We start from the raw sequence: 16,141 nt of genomic DNA on the forward strand, positions 1-16,141 counted from the left end.
CCTATTTCTCTTCAAAGTCCTTATCTGTGTCATCTACATTTTCTATGGGGCTCAAGAGCACATTTCTGCTTTCAATCAGAACAATGCATTATTATAACCTATAAGCCTTTAAAAAAAAAAAAAAAATAGTCATCCATCCGCAGTCTTGCATGATCACCGGGATCACATGGAAGGCTCTGCAGTCGAAATAATGGATCATAAATCTTAAGCTTTCCATGTATGAAGATGAAAATATTGAAATATTTTTTTTTAGAATAAAGAGTAGAATCACTTTATCAATGCATCATTTCAGCAATGTTATGAAGCTCTTCTGTCTCTACAATTCTAGAGTCTCATTACAGAGAATAAGCACAGTTGTGGAATCTGTCAATTTGACATCCAGGATTTCTACCTAGCCCGCTCCTTGACCCACACAAGTACCTATCAGATTTTAACAAGCACAACAATACACTGACAGATTATTTCAATTCTAGTTTGAGATTTGCTTCTTTTTCCTCTGCTTATTTTATGTAAGACTTTTTATACTGTGGTTCAACTATTGCTAAAGATCAATTTTAAGACTGTCCCAGGCTCATCCAAATGGGCATGTCTAACTTTTTTTTTAATCTTCTCCTGTTGACACTGATGAATGGTGCAGCCTGGGAATGATTTGTAGTAGATATAGTGCCATGTACAGAATAATCTACCATAGGCTACGTTCCCACAATGACTTTTTGGTGAGTACTTTATACTGCATATTTTTGCTAAAAAAAATGCAAATAGCCTATTTTACTTAATGGGTACAGAAAAGATACAGAAAATCTGCAACATCAAAAACTCACGAAAAGCTTATTGTGAGAACGTAGCCTTAAGGCTATGTGCACATGACAGTTCTTGAGAATTTTTTTGGACAGCATCTGCTCTACAAAGGTTTGAAAAAACATTTAAAAAATATGCTTGAAAGACTCTTCTTATTCATTTCTATTGTAAAAATATTTTATTGTAAAATATGCTCCATCTCGCTCTCTCTCTCCTGGACTTCCACCAGAACTGCCAACATTAAAAAGGACTTCTTTTTAGAAAAAATGTAAACTGCTTTTTCATTCGGATTTCAGGTAGAATCCACCTGAAGAAGATGTTGTGCACATACCAGTAAAATGCTTTTAAAACTGTTCAAAACCACTTTCGGAAAAAAAAAAAAAATTTCACCCCCATAGGTTATATGCACAAAGAGTCTTTTCGCAGAGTTATTGGAGCAAAAACTGGTTATTTGAACATGATGTCTTTTTCAGTCTGTCAGCTGTGGAAATAATAAAGTTCAAAATAATGGACATATACAGTGGGAAAAAAAAATATTTGATACATTGCCGATTCTGCAAGTTTTCCCATCTCCACAGAATGGAGAGGTCTGTAATTTTTATCGTAGGTACACTTCTGTGTACTGTGTGAGACAGAAACTAAAGAAAATCAATTAAAATCACATTGTATGATTTTTAAATATTTCATGCAATAAAATGCAATTTAATTAAGTGTTTGCTCACCTACTAACCAGCAAGAATTCTGTCCCTCACAGACCTGTTAGTTTTTCTTTAAGAAGCCCTCCTACTCTGCACTCATTACCTGTATTAATTGCACCTGTTTGAACTCATTACCTGTATAAAAGACACCTGTCCACATACTCAATCACGACCATGAGGCTGTGTGCCCATGTAGCATTTTTCAAGCGTATATGCTGCGGAATTTCCGCAGCGTAAACGCTTGAAAAACGCATGTATATCCGCACCCCATGGTCCCCAATGGGATTCCGCAAGTTCTATGCACATGCTGCGGATTTTTCCGCAGCGTTTATGCCGCGTTCAAAAATCCGCAGCATGTCATTTAATTTTGCGTTTCCGCAAGCGGAATTGCCTTTGTCCAATGCATAAAAAACGCAAGGCAATTCCGCATGTGGAAAACGCGTGATAAACGCACGAAAAATGAGCGATAAACGCGTGCGGAATTCCGCATGCGTTTTTCCGGGAGAGGACTTGCATTTATGCAGCAGAAATTTTCTGCTTCATAAATGCAACGTGGGCACATAGCCTGAAGTTAGAGAAAAAAATATGTTCATCTGCATTGACTCAGTGAATAACATTGGTCCGAGTGCCTGCAATCCTTTCTTAATCAGATTTCACTTGCCCAATTGTCTACACGAGCCCTTAAAATGTATCACAGTGGTTTGTGCTGGATGATAAATCTGGTGAATTTTGTAGACTGTCATGACTTACTTTACACCACCTATCAGTTATTACACCACTTTTTAGGCTAATAAAATGGAGCACACCTGTAGAAAACTTGGTTAATTTTACAAACACACTTAGCCATTTTCCTTTTCTAGATACTTTCTAAAAATGTCTATAAGGCCACGGCCCCACTATCAGTATTCGGTCAGTATTTTTTCTCAGGAGTGGGAACCAAAACCAGGTGAGAAAAAATCAGAGAAAAAGGTATAATAGAAACAAGTCACTAATTCTGCATTTATCACCCACTCCAGAGAAAAAATTCTGACCGAACACTGACCAAATACTGATAGTGGGGCCATGGCCTTCCAGTGAAGAAAAAAATTCTAAAATTAAAAAAATAATAATAATAAAACATGGCATGCGTTTTAGAATTCTCTAGATTTTAGACAAAATTCTGATGTATTTTAGTTAGTAAATCTTCCTGAACTTTATGCAAAATGATCAATGCTATGTGGACAATTGCAAACATTTATGCACAAGATATGTGATGTGTGATTTATTCTTATTTCTGCACTATGAATGCATTTTACCAGACAAGAACACATTATAATAAAAGTAGTAATGATAGAACATAATCTTTTGTAGACATTTTTCACTTTTTTGCCTTATATGTTTGTCATATTTCCCAATGGTTCGTTTGATTATTGTTACAAATCTCAGCATTCTAAGCAGCTGAGTCTATCCCAGAAGATTATCTCAATTGTCTTGTAGAACAGTCATTTTTTATTTGCTATGATACCACTGTGTCCCTTGATAATCTTCAGACATTTAAGTGTATTGACACTGCAAATTTCACATGGGGCTTTCGACAAGACAATGTTTGCAATGAAACTTTCAGGATAACACAAGTATAAAGTGCATCTTTTTATTTTTTGACTATAGATATTAATGGAAAAGGCAAAGCAAATCGAGGGACAACTATTTATATATGGAAACAAACAAAATCTAAGATAATAATAAAGTGAGCAAATACCCTGCAATAAATAAATAAATAGCAATAGTGCATGAAAATAACCTAGGGTACTTAGTTAACATAAGCAGGATTTAGATTTAATACTACAGATTAGGACCATTCCGAATAGGGTCACCTTGACGTGGTAGAATGGCTTTTATGTTTTTTGATCAAAATTATGTTAACTAAGTACCCTATGTTATTTTCATGCACTATTGCTATTTATTTACTGCAAAGTATTTGCTTACTTTATTTTTATCTTGGATTTTGCCTGTTTAGTGGCCATTGTGAACATGCGCCTACATGTTGCATGTATGCCAAATTATATTCCAGTTCATCTCTTTAGGTTTTTGTTACATATGGTAACAAGCAAACAAAATAGAGCCTGTTCTTTGAGGACATGGCCATGCACAGAACGCTGACATACATCTACGAGTTTAAGGCTATAATCCATGATAGTAAAATTAGTAATTTTATCTAAATTTAGGCTCATGTAGAGGTATTTTAATGGACTTTGCCCTAGTATCGAAAGAAGTGTTCTACACCATGATACAAAGCACCTGCTATTTTGCTAAGTACAACTATTAGGTATAGCACGCACGTAGATATGGAAACCCTGCACCTGGTGCTTTTGGGAGAAGCTGATAATTAGAGCGTGATGATTTAAGGCTGAGTCACAGCAACATTTACATGTTACCTCATTGCAGCCAAGACACATTCAGAAAACTGAAAGCTATTCTTAGTTTTTCCTCTTAGCCTGAATATGGTTAGTTCAGACATACCAGCACATAGCCTATGTTTTTATTGACTATACTCCTACGTGAGGAGAAATAAATGAATATATTTATGTTTGATTTGTGCATTACTGGCTAAGATTGACAATGATTACATGGAAAGACTCACAAAATCAAAAAGCTGTTTATTATCCCGAGTAGTAAACGCTTACTTGTTATTCTTGATTGCAAGTATTTTCGACAATCATTCACAGCCATATATGCTAAAAATTGCAATAAACGCTAAGAAATTACAGCAATCGTCTGTACAGTATTTCAAATTTAAAAATTTTAAACAGTTTAGACTTACAAGGATATTTTATTCTATTTCTATAATCCTGCTCGAGGAAGGCTTTATGGTATATCAAATTATTCTAACACATAAAAACAAATGGCAGGTAAATACTTCACTAAAATCTAAAACAATGGACAAATTAAATATATTCACATTAAATAACAATTGTTGTACAGCAAACAATACACACTAGATGTATGTGGCCAGACACCACCGATCTTGGCAGAATCCACAATCAAATGACTCTGGGTGGCCTGTCTCCTTGCAGCCAGAAGAATGGGCATGTTTAATTTCAACTTTCCCTGGTTCATTTCTTCCTGGAAGATTAGTACAGGAAAAACACCACATTGCCCTATTTAGACATGTATGTTTATGGGGTACTAAATCAGTATCCAGAAAGCAGCTAACGTATTTACATAGTTAATATGGTTGAAAAAAGACATGTCCATCAAATTCAACCAAAGGATGGAGAACAAGAGATGGAGTATATGTACAACTACTATGAATGATCCACTCTGCCCTAAGAGAGCTACATTTTCCCCCCTGATCCCAAATGTCGATCAAATTTCAGAAAGCAACTTCCAACATTTACATAATAATTTATTTTATAAAAAAAAAAAAAACCATCAAAGCCCCTGTTTGAAGCCATAACCAGTTCTACTGTTACCAACTCATGAGCTAGGCTGTTCCACAGATTATTAGTTCTTATGGTAAAGAATCCGTGTTTCCTTTGAAGACTGAACCTTTCTTTCTCCAGGAGGAGAGAATGTCCCATTGTCTTTTGAGGGGCTTTTACATGAAACAGCTTTTAACCATACTTTTTGTATAGTATATGGATAACCAGCATAAAAAGATTAGTGTATGTATGGACCTATGAGAGGATGTCCAGGATGTAAATCACTATTGATAACACTTGGAACTCTACTCTTTTTTGGAGTGCACTACTCCTCAGGATATTACTGGGACAGGCACTTCTGACTGATTGACAGCTTCACAGCACAGCAGCGAAGCATCAAAATAACAGCAGAACTGAAGCTGGCCATAATCAGGAGCAAACAGAACAATCCTGGCCAGCCTCAGTGCACTGCTTACAAATTCATTATGCAAGAGCTTGTAAGCACTGATAATGTTTTGTCTAGCAGCAGTGGTTGGTCCCTCTGGGAACAGCCAGTAAACAAGATAAAAAAAGTAATGATTTGGGGAACACATTTTAATAAAACAGTGATCTGCAAAGTTGCTTGCTTTAGCAAGCACTTCGCAAACACACCTGTCTTAGAAAATGGGCATAACTTTAAAGGGAATCTCTAGTGTTTGTAAGTAAATTTATTGTATGATCATCTCCACTTGCAAACTTATTCCCAGCTAATCCCCAATTTACTTTACAAAAATACCATTCCTTCAGATACATTTTTTTATGCTAGAAAACTGGCGTAAAGTGTTTTGAAAAGCCACATTTTAGTGCAGCATGGAGTTGCACAAAAATATTGCAAGTTTTGAAGTTTTCACGCCAGCCTGAAGTAGCTCTGCCAGAATGAACAGAGATGAAGAGGAGGTGAGACAGGATGGAGTCCACTCGTCAAAATCAGCAAAAGTGCTGGCATTTTTTAAGCTAGAAATGCTACTTCAGACTGGGATAGCATTTCTGGGGAGAAGATGCACTGAATTAAGTCGCATGCACCTCCTAATGAATTTTTTAAAAACAGACGGTGTGAAAAAACTGTCAACAGAAAAGCTATAAAGAATTAATGGGACAGCGCACAGCATATGCAATTCATTCATGTTCTAAAGTTTTACTTATTGATCAATTATTAGGCTCTAGACTTTTGATGAATGACCCGACATATACTGTAGTTGTAACCAAATAATTTTTAAGCACACACATCTTGATTTATCTGATCTAGAATGGAGATAATTACCCTCAATTTGTTGAGATTGTGGCTATACATCTGAAGCATTAATTAATCTAAGTACCAACTCATCTGCAGAGAACTGTAGAATATCCTGACACTTTATAAGTAAAATAAAATGGATTATAAGCTAGCTATACACTTTCATTATATTTTGGCATAATGCTCAATTAGATGACAACCTTCCATATAAATCAATACTCAGTGCATTCATTTACTGTCATGGGATAAAGGGTACTAGGTCATAGCCAGACCCTTTTGGCTGTGGCTTGTCTAGCCTGAGAATAAAAGGATTAAGTAGTTAATACTCAACATGCTTTATCTTTCTTTCTCCTCCAAAATCTCCCATAATGCAAAAAGGAGGTGGCCCCACTGCACATCAGAATTTTTGTTTGGTCCCATCAGATTGTATGAGTTTAAACTACTTTAAACCAATGTGTTTGGCCAGATTTCGTTTTTCCTCACCTTTCTCATACAAAATAAATTAATCTTGTCTGTGATACATATAAAGATCTGAGGTTGTGGGTTGTAAATAATCACCTAGGCAGGTTAATGATGCAACAATATTTTATTCTTCACGTACATGGTAATACAACTCCAGGTAAAATGGCCAAAATACAGTTCTCTCGGTCCTCAAGTTCCCAACTTGGGGTCAGTAGTTCCACTGACTTTGTATTAGGCGATACTCCCTGTCTCCCAACTTTTGGTTGGCACACAGATTTAGTATCTCCAGCCAATATAGTCTTATAGTCTGCAGCCACAGTCCACGATCCTCCAGACGACAGATAAAATGATGGAAGCACATATATCCAGTATCAACAATCCTTTAAAAAAGTTTAAATCCCAACGACAAATCCCAAAACTGCAGTAAGTTTATCCAGCCCAGTCGGTACTGATCTCCAAGACTCCATATGCCATCGATCCATCCAAGGTCCAGGTCCTGAGATTAGATCCTATACCTTCTACGTCATTCCGCCAACTCCTCACTAAACATGTGGCTTCTTTTCTCCTTCACTGGGATCAGCCCCCTGAATGGGCAGAACTGTTCTCACCCTCCCGTCCAAAGCTAAGAGTGCATTCGTGGAGGTATTTTTCTCAGGTAGAGCCCATCACCTGGGTCTGCATGTGAAACTCCCTGTGGTGACAGTTCCGCCGGATCTACTTTCAACACTCACACAATGGGCCTAGTCGCTGTTTGCACAATGGTTTAAGGCTCCTGAGATACTGATGAGATTACTGGAATGCTGGACACTTTACAAGCATTTTCATTTTTCATTTAGAAGCAACACATGCTGGTTTAGCAACACAAATGACCCATTTTATGCTTATTGTATTGTACTCTGTTCAGGAAATATTTTTTTGGGATAAATTGAGGTAATTTTTAACAATTTTTCAATAAACTATGATTAGTGGTGAAGACCAAGCATTGCTATGTTATTTTTGGCAATGACCCTGAAAAAGAAAATAAGTAATTTAAAGGAATGGCTGTAAATGGAAGAGTTAATAAAATAAAGTGTTACACCCTGTAGGGATGAATGCACAGTTCAGGTATCAATGCAACTCAGTTTACAGAAATGGAGATTAGAACAAGATAAAAAAATGGATCACATCCATCAAGTGAGTGTTCATGTAGATTGAAATCCCCCAAAGAGATTGACCTTTCACTCAGAGATGAATACAGGATTAAGCACTGACTGTATGATTTGTATACATCAGCAGTGTGGTGTAATTTCTGAACAATTCAGCCCAGGCATTAGGTGCAGTATGATAAATTATTCAATTTATTACTCAGGTAGTTCCATGGCCTTTCTGCAGACAGGCAGTGATTGGAGTGCGATAAGGGTCAGGTGCACAGATGAGGCCATTAGGAAAAAAAAGATGAATTGGCCTATACCGCCATCTAAGGTAGATTATTTTCAATAAGAACATTTTTTATATTTGACCTAAGGCCATGCTTTCACCTATAAATATATATCATTGATGATTAGGAGAAAATATCCTTATTTTCCCAAAAGACTAACATAGCAAAATTGAAGCACAAATTTCTTTTTGTTTTGGAGACCACAGCTCTGAAATTAAATGAAAACAAATCCCAAAGCAGTAATAGTTTTCCTGATACTGTCTGAAAATGTGTAGTTTCTCTGCAGATTCAATTGTGAGATACTGGATTTAGTTTCCACAAAGAAAAAAAAATGACAAGGAAATTCCACTGTGAAACTTCTGATTCTTATTTAAAATGACACTGAGTAAAGACTATTGGTGAAAAGAAGGACAAAACTATTTATAAAATTATTATTACTATTATACATTTTTTTATTCTGTACTATTAACAAGTGAAGTAAGGGGGTTGTCTCATGAAAGATATTCATGGCATATGTATAGGATATTCCATAAAGGACTTGTAGATGTCTACAACAGCAGAAATGTAGCATTATGGCAGGCACCCAATCACCAGTGAGAGGAGAGAGGTAATGGCACATACGCTGGCTCTCGCTAACCATTGCTATACGCATTCTGAATGTAACCATTGCTTATGATATAACTTACTTGATTGCTTGTTCCATACATTACAATACAACAGTTTTGCAGTATATAGAGGAGATCATAGTATTTAGCCTGTGACTGGACTTCGTAGGAGGGCAAAGACGGTGGCAATAGCTGTCATGGTAACCCTTTGGCACACCAAGGTCGCGACAGAGTGGATGATAGATGCCGAAACGGTCATCTGACAAGATCTCTCTACTTAAAGGGAGCAGTTTGCCTCTGAAAACGCTGTTTAACTGCAGATATTTTAGTGATCTGCAGGTAAATAACATTTAAATCATGTCTGGGAGACTTACCGAAGCAGCAACTACATAGAGAAAATGAAGTTATACTCTCCCTGCAGCCGTTTACTTCCAGGGATCGGGGTGGTGCAGAGGGAAATAAATAAGCAGTCACCACTCACTATACATGGAGCAAGCTGAAATCACTCCTCGGCACATTGATTGTAAGCCTGATTTAAAATGTGTGAGCAGAGCTGACTGTCAATGTGCCAGGAAATGATTACAGCATGCTCACTCTATAGTGAGTGGAGAAAATAACTACACCCTACACCGCCTTGATGACTGAGAGTTGCTGGAGGAAGAATATAACTTCATGTTCTCCCTGTACCTGCTGCTGCTCCAGTAAGCCAGCCAGCCAGACAGAATTTAAATTCTATTTACCTACAAATTAATACTTCATCTGCAGATAAGGAGTGTTTTTGGAAGGGACAGGATCTCCTTAAATGCAGCTGTCAAGAGACTGCAGAAGGAACCAGAGCGAACTTGTACAGACAAAAGCTGTCACCCACCATGTATGGAGTTGTCTCAGTTACTGAGTCCGCTCCATACACTTTCACATACAGTCATGGCGGAAAGTGTTGACACTTAATGCAATTACACATGTTTTAGTATACACCTGTTTATTATTTCCTTTGTGTGTATTGGAAGAACAAAAAAAAACAGAAAAAAAAAAAGACAAATTGGACATAATTTCTCACAAAATTCCAAAAATAGACAAAGTTGTTGGCAACCTCAACTTAATATTAGGTTGCACACCCTTTGGAATAAATAACTGAAATCAATCACTTCCTATAACCCAATCCGACAATTAACAGTATTGAATAACTGTGTGTCCACCAAAACTAAACATACCTATAAATGTGACACCCAGTCAGATATGATAAAAATATTGTTCATTTTATTAGAGAAATTAAAAACACCAAAACAATAATAATTAGAGGAAGAAAATACCCAGGTATTGTGGACATCCGGGGTCCACAGGTGAAATGACAAAGGGACACTGATCTCAATAAAAAGGGTACACCATTAAACTCACCAATCTAATATTGCTCAAATTTAATCTAAGAGTTCAGTAAAGTGCATAGTGCTATAGATATTTAACCCACATGGGTTTGAGGGCACTCACAAAAAACAAAAAACAATTATAGTTGTACGCTGTATATGTGCACATAGTAAGGCACATAATAGGTGTATAAATCGAGCCCCGTGGTTAGAAAGAGATTCTAATAGTACCTATGAGTCTACACATGTGGCTCAGAATATCATATGGGTCTAAGTGTCATAATGAATAAATGCAATACCTGTCAATCCCACAGAGTCCACAACAATCCGACGCATTCATCCTCGTTAAAGCTATCGGCGAAACGCGCGTCAAATTCTTGTGGAATGTGTGGGATTGACAGGTATTGCATTTATTCATTATGACACTTAGACCCATATGATATTCTGAGCCACATGTGTCGACTCATAGGTACTTTTAGAATCTCTTTCTAACCACGGGGCTCGATATATACACCTATTATGTGCACATATACAGCGTACTACTATAATTGTTTTTGGTTTTTTTGTGAGTGCCCTCAAACCCATGTGGGTTAAATATCTATAGCACTATGCACTTTACTGTACTCTTAGATTAAATTTGAGCAATATTAGATTGGTGAGTTTAATGGTATACCCTATTTATTGAGCTCAGTGTCCTTTTGTCATTTCACCTGTTGACCCCGGATGTCCACAATACCGGGGCATTTTCTTCCTCTAATTATTATTGTTTTGGTGTTTTTAATTTCTCTAATAACATGAACAATATTTTTATCATATCTGACTGGGTGTCACATTTATAGGTATGTTCACTTCCTATAACCATCAAAAAGCTTCTTACAACTCTGAACTGGAATTTTGGACCACTCTTCTTTTGCAAACTGCTCCAGGTCTCTCATATTTGAAGGGTACCTTCTCCCAACAGCAAATTTTAAGATTTCTCCACAGGTGTTCAATGGGATTTAGATCCGGACTCAGTGCTGGCCACTTCAGAACTCTCCAGTGTTTTGTTTCCATCCACTTCTGGGTGCTTCTTGAAGTATGTTTGGGGTCATTGTCCTGCTGGAAGACCCATGACATAGAACGTAAACCCGGTTTTTGACACTGAGAATTATATTACGACCAAAAATCCTTTGGTAATATTCAGATTTTATGATGCGTTGAACACAGTCAAGACACTCAGTGCCAGAGGCAGCAAAACAACCCCAAAACATCTTTGAAACTCCACCATATTTGACTGTAGGTACTGTGTTCTTTTCTTTGAAGGCCTCCTATTGTTTCAATAAACAGTAGAATGATGTGCTTTACCAAAAAGTTCTATCTTGGTCTCATCAGTACACAAGAAGCTTTCCCAGAAGGATTTTGGCTTACTCACGTACATTTTGGCAAACTGCAGTTTAGCTTTTGTATGTCTCGTGTCAGCAGAGAGCACCCCCTCCCCCCGGTCTCCTGAATAGTCAATGGATAGTTTGCGCTGACCATGATGCACCCTGAGTCTGCAGGACTGCTTGAATTTCTTTGGAACATGATTGGTGCTGCTTATTCACCCTCCGGACTATTTTGCGTTGCAACCTTTCATCAATTTTTCTTTGTCGTCCACATCCAGGGAGATTAGCTCCAGTGCCATGGGTTATAAACTTGATTATGTTGTGCGCAGTTGACAAAGGAACATCAAGATCTCTGGAGATGGACTTGTAACCTTGATATTGCTGATATTTTTAAACAATTTTGGATCTCAAGTCCTCAGACAGTTCTCTTCTCCTTTTCTGTTCTCCATGCTTAGTGCACTACACACAGACACACAATGAGTCACCTTCTCCCCTTATTATCTTGTTTCAGATGTAATGTTCATATTGCTCACACCTGTTACTTGCCACAGGTGGGTTTGAATGAGCATCACATGGTTGAAAAATTTTTGGAAAGGTGCCAACAATATTGTTTGGCCCATTTTTGGGGTTTTGTGTGAAATGATATCCAATTTGCCTTTTCTTTTCCTCAGTTTTTTTGTGTTGTTCCAATGCACACAAAGGAAATAAACATTTGTATAAGAACATGTGTTATTGCAATGACGTCATAAAAGGTCCTTTTACACCACCGCGAGCAGTCGAAGACACTGAAAACACCCGAGAAGGAGACCGGGGGCCATCAGAAGGCGAGTATAATGTTTTTTTTTTCACCATTTTTATTCTTTTTTTATTTACTATTGATGCTGCATTTGCAGCATCGTAACTTGGTCACACAACATAAATCCATGCTAGTTGCATGGATTTATATAGTGTAACTAAGTTGTCAAGCACTTTTCCAAGTAATGCTAAAATCGCTTGGAAAAGCGCTTGACAACCCGCATGTGAAATCGCATGATGAAAACGCTTCACAAACGGTTCTACCTGGCAGAAAAAACGCATGTAAAATCCGCATGCATTTTTTCTTCCAGGGAGATGCAGAAACGCTCCGCAGCATTTCTGCATCGTGGGCACTTAGCCTAAAACGTCGATCATAGTATTACGTTTGCTTTAAGAGATTAGTAGGGTATCCTGGTTATACTATCCGTAGAAAATACATATACAAATGCACCAGTGTGAACTTTTGCTAACAAATAGAATGTTTTTTACCATGTTTGCAGGCTCATGCCAAGAGTGTGCAAAGCAGTCATCAAAGCAAAAGGTGGCTACTTTGAAGAACCTAGAATATAAGACATATTTTCAGTTGTTTCACACTTTTTTGTTATGTATATAATTCCACATGTGTTAATTCATAGTTTTGATGCCTTCAGTGTGAATGTACAATTTTCAAAGTCATGACAATACAGAAAAATCTTTAAAATTAGAAGGTGTGTCCAAACTTTTGGTCTGTACTGTGTACATATATACACACACACACACACACACACACACACACACACACACACACACACACACACAGTATTATATATAAACCTGGGCATTTTTACCAATTGTCCTATAAATTAAATATATTTACCATTCATTTTTTACATAACCATCAGCTCAGAGTACACAATTGAATTCTGATTACAAAACTTAATAGATGTAAGATGTTTTTTGATTATTTCTTTTGCAACGAAACATGATTTATTTGATTACCAGCACAACTATACTGAGAACAAAGCTTTTTTTTCTTATACTTTATAAATGGAACCAGATTATAAAAAAAAAGGATTGAGCTTGACATTTAAATGAGAAAAAGGTCTCCTTATGACAAACTCAGATCAGGTGTTCCATTAGTAAAAAAAATCTTAGCTTCATGTGGCAAAACACTAAAAGAAGAGGAAGCAGTGCTTATAGGGAATATCTACATAATTAAGTGACTTATAAAATGCATATTTATTACATTGTTTGTTAAAACTTTCATATACTTTCCCTGCTTATTGTCCATTATTTTTATGAGCAGTGTTCAACTGAAAGTGTATTGACCTCCATCAGTGAGTGTTATATTACTGTTAAATGATGGTTTCAGCATGCCGCATATGGAACATATTCACATGGTACCCCATACTGATTATCAAACCATTCAGACACACTAATATCCTCTAGTCAAATATTTTCTTGCCAGGGTTGGTTCCTTTTAGGCAAGTCAAATGGCCTTTTAAATATTGTTGCAATTTGGCTGCCCACAGGTAAAATATGCTTTCAATAGATACAGGCAGTGAAGCCTTCAAAGATAATTTCTCCTCATTATTTTGCAATAAATCAAGCTTTTTGCTTTATATTAGATGTAGAGTTAAAACATGTTGCAATGTACTATGTTTTAAGGTGTCAGAAAATATAACAAATTGAATATAAGCAGTATTGAAGTGATCTTTCGTCTGATTAAAACCTAAACATTTACAACCTGCTGAAGTTCTGGAACATAAATGATTATATGAGTGAAATATATGTTTGCCACATATATAACATAAAAGGTTGCTATTTAAGTCACATGGAAAATATATATATATTCCAATATGTTACAGATTCTTGCACATCATTAACTCCAGGAAAGTGTCTGGCAAAGATACACAACCACTTGTAAAACTGCAGACATCCACAATCTTCCATCTTGAAAGCAGCACACACCTTCATGGGCACAGATATCAATGTGACCTTGACCAGATATTACATAGTTATGTAGCCAAGCTTAAAGATCCATCTACTCTGACAAAGAAAAATGTACAGGAAATGAAGAAATAGTGTAGTATATTCTTTCAAGCATATTTTAAGTTACCACAAATAATATTTAAATAAATTGAAGAAATGGAGAAGACTGCAGGAGAATTATTTACTTTAAGCAGTCGTTCCAGGATAAAACTGGCTAGAGGTTTTGGCTTGTTTGTATTCAGTTTAGGCTTGGCCTCTAAAATTTTCAGTGTCAAGACTCGACTCCAGGGCTCAATCCTGTGACCGTGGGTCGGTTTCCACTCTGTTTGACCACAGCCTGTGTTGCCTCTATCCAACTGCTGATGATGCCCTTGGCTTTGCTTTGCTGTGTTGCTTCCGTGCAGGTGTTTTCTCGTCCTCGTGTTGGTTTGTCCTATCACATCTTAGGTGGGGCTATTTATGCTCTCCTGACACATGCAGTCTTTGCTGGCTATACTAGATGGATGTTTAGAGTCCCAGCTCTCCAGTGAAGGATTATCTTGCTGAGGTTTTTCTCTATTGCTTCTCCTGTGGGTTTTTTTTTTTTTTTTGGTTTGTTTTTAGAATATTCCCCTTCTTAGCTGTTTTTACCATTTTATTACATTCAGGGTCTGGGAGTTTTCACATATACTGAAGGTCTTTTTAGGTACCTTTCTTTTTATTCCGTCTTTCATGCATGACTGTGCGAACACATCTTCAGCCCTGTGTCTCACACTCTGTCTGTGTGCACTACATTCTGTTGTTATTTTGGGTTACACTCTGTATATAGTTGAGGGTGCATTTAAGGACTCTCAGGGTCAGCCGTGGTTGAGTGGTAATGCCATTGCATAATTTTAGGGTGCCGATCTCCACGGTCAGACATGGACAAATCAGGGTCATTTTATGGATTTGCCTAGTCTGTTTATTAATCTGTGGTGTGCAGATTTAACATCTCCCCTGGTTTGTTCATCCCCGAATGAGAGAGTGTTATGACTCAGTCACAACATTAGTTGCTTTGTGTATGTTCACATGCTGCAAAAGTTGTTGCAAGGGTTTGCAGTCCATTCATCTAAATAAGGATGTACCTGCAGCACTGGCATAGATTTTTACAAACCTCATTCAGATGTATAAAACAGTAGATTATACCCTGACACAATCATAGTTGCCAATGGTCCTGAATTTGCTAGGGCGATCCCAAATTTTTCAGAATCTCTTTCAGCAAATATGGGAGTAATCGGATTTGAAAATGGAAAAATTTACGTAAACTCTGTCCAAAAGCAGCTATTTCCAGTTGGTATAGATAGTGGTATGAATCAACATGTCCATCAATTTCTTTGTCTAAACAATATATCCTAGGGATGTATTAAATACAAAAGTTTATGTAAAGATATACCCCACTAAAGTCACTAAGCTTTAGATCAACAGTCATGGATGAGGTGGGGGATTCTAATTAAATATTCACTGATTACTTTGCATCAAAAACTGCCCTAAACTGCTACATGGGTCTTTATTTTTTGGATAAAACTGCATTTATCCCTCTTCTCTTCTGCAACTCACAATTTATGGTGTAACTAAACTTTTTTTTTTTATCTTGTTTTTTTAGCTGGAAATGTAATTTGGATAAATATTGTAATAAAATTACCCTATTTTTCTGCATGCATGCAGAAAATTGATACTGGAATCTGCTGTCACAGCTATTCATATCTGTACATCATACATTGTGAATTGACCTTTTTAAAAGTATCAAGGGAAAAAGTCTACAGTGTACAGGAGCGGAGTCTGCGCAACGCACTCACAGAGTAGCACAATTAAGAATTATCTTAAACATATGTACATGTTCACATTTATGTGGCTGGAATTTACCCCTGCTAAATTAAGCTACAGTTGTCCAGTGATATTAAATATTTTACACAGCAGAAGTTTTATTGTCTGAATACACCAAGCTCATTGAAAGCAAATAATGCAGAAAATATACAGA

At 36.9% G+C, this 16,141-nt stretch overlaps 1 protein-coding gene across 2 annotated transcripts in view; it reads right to left on the reverse strand.

Annotated features, from left to right (window-relative positions):
- Positions 1-16,141, reverse strand: part of SEMA3A (semaphorin 3A) — a 274,816-nt gene that overhangs the window by 232,263 nt on the left and 26,412 nt on the right. The window contains exon 1 of one of the 2 annotated variants that reach the window (XM_073652329.1): positions 12,664-12,712. The exons of the other annotated variant lie outside the window; for it this stretch is intronic. The gene's annotated coding sequence lies outside the window, so the exon portion shown is untranslated. Of the gene's footprint in view, positions 1-12,663; positions 12,713-16,141 lie in introns of those variants that run through there. 2 annotated transcript variants of the gene reach the window in all.

Source organism: Phyllobates terribilis, unplaced genomic scaffold (assembly GCF_046119375.1).
Source record: "Phyllobates terribilis strain yellow unplaced genomic scaffold, ASM4611937v1 Scaffold_11__3_contigs__length_659146591, whole genome shotgun sequence".
Taxonomy (NCBI): Eukaryota; Metazoa; Chordata; class Amphibia; order Anura; family Dendrobatidae; genus Phyllobates; species Phyllobates terribilis.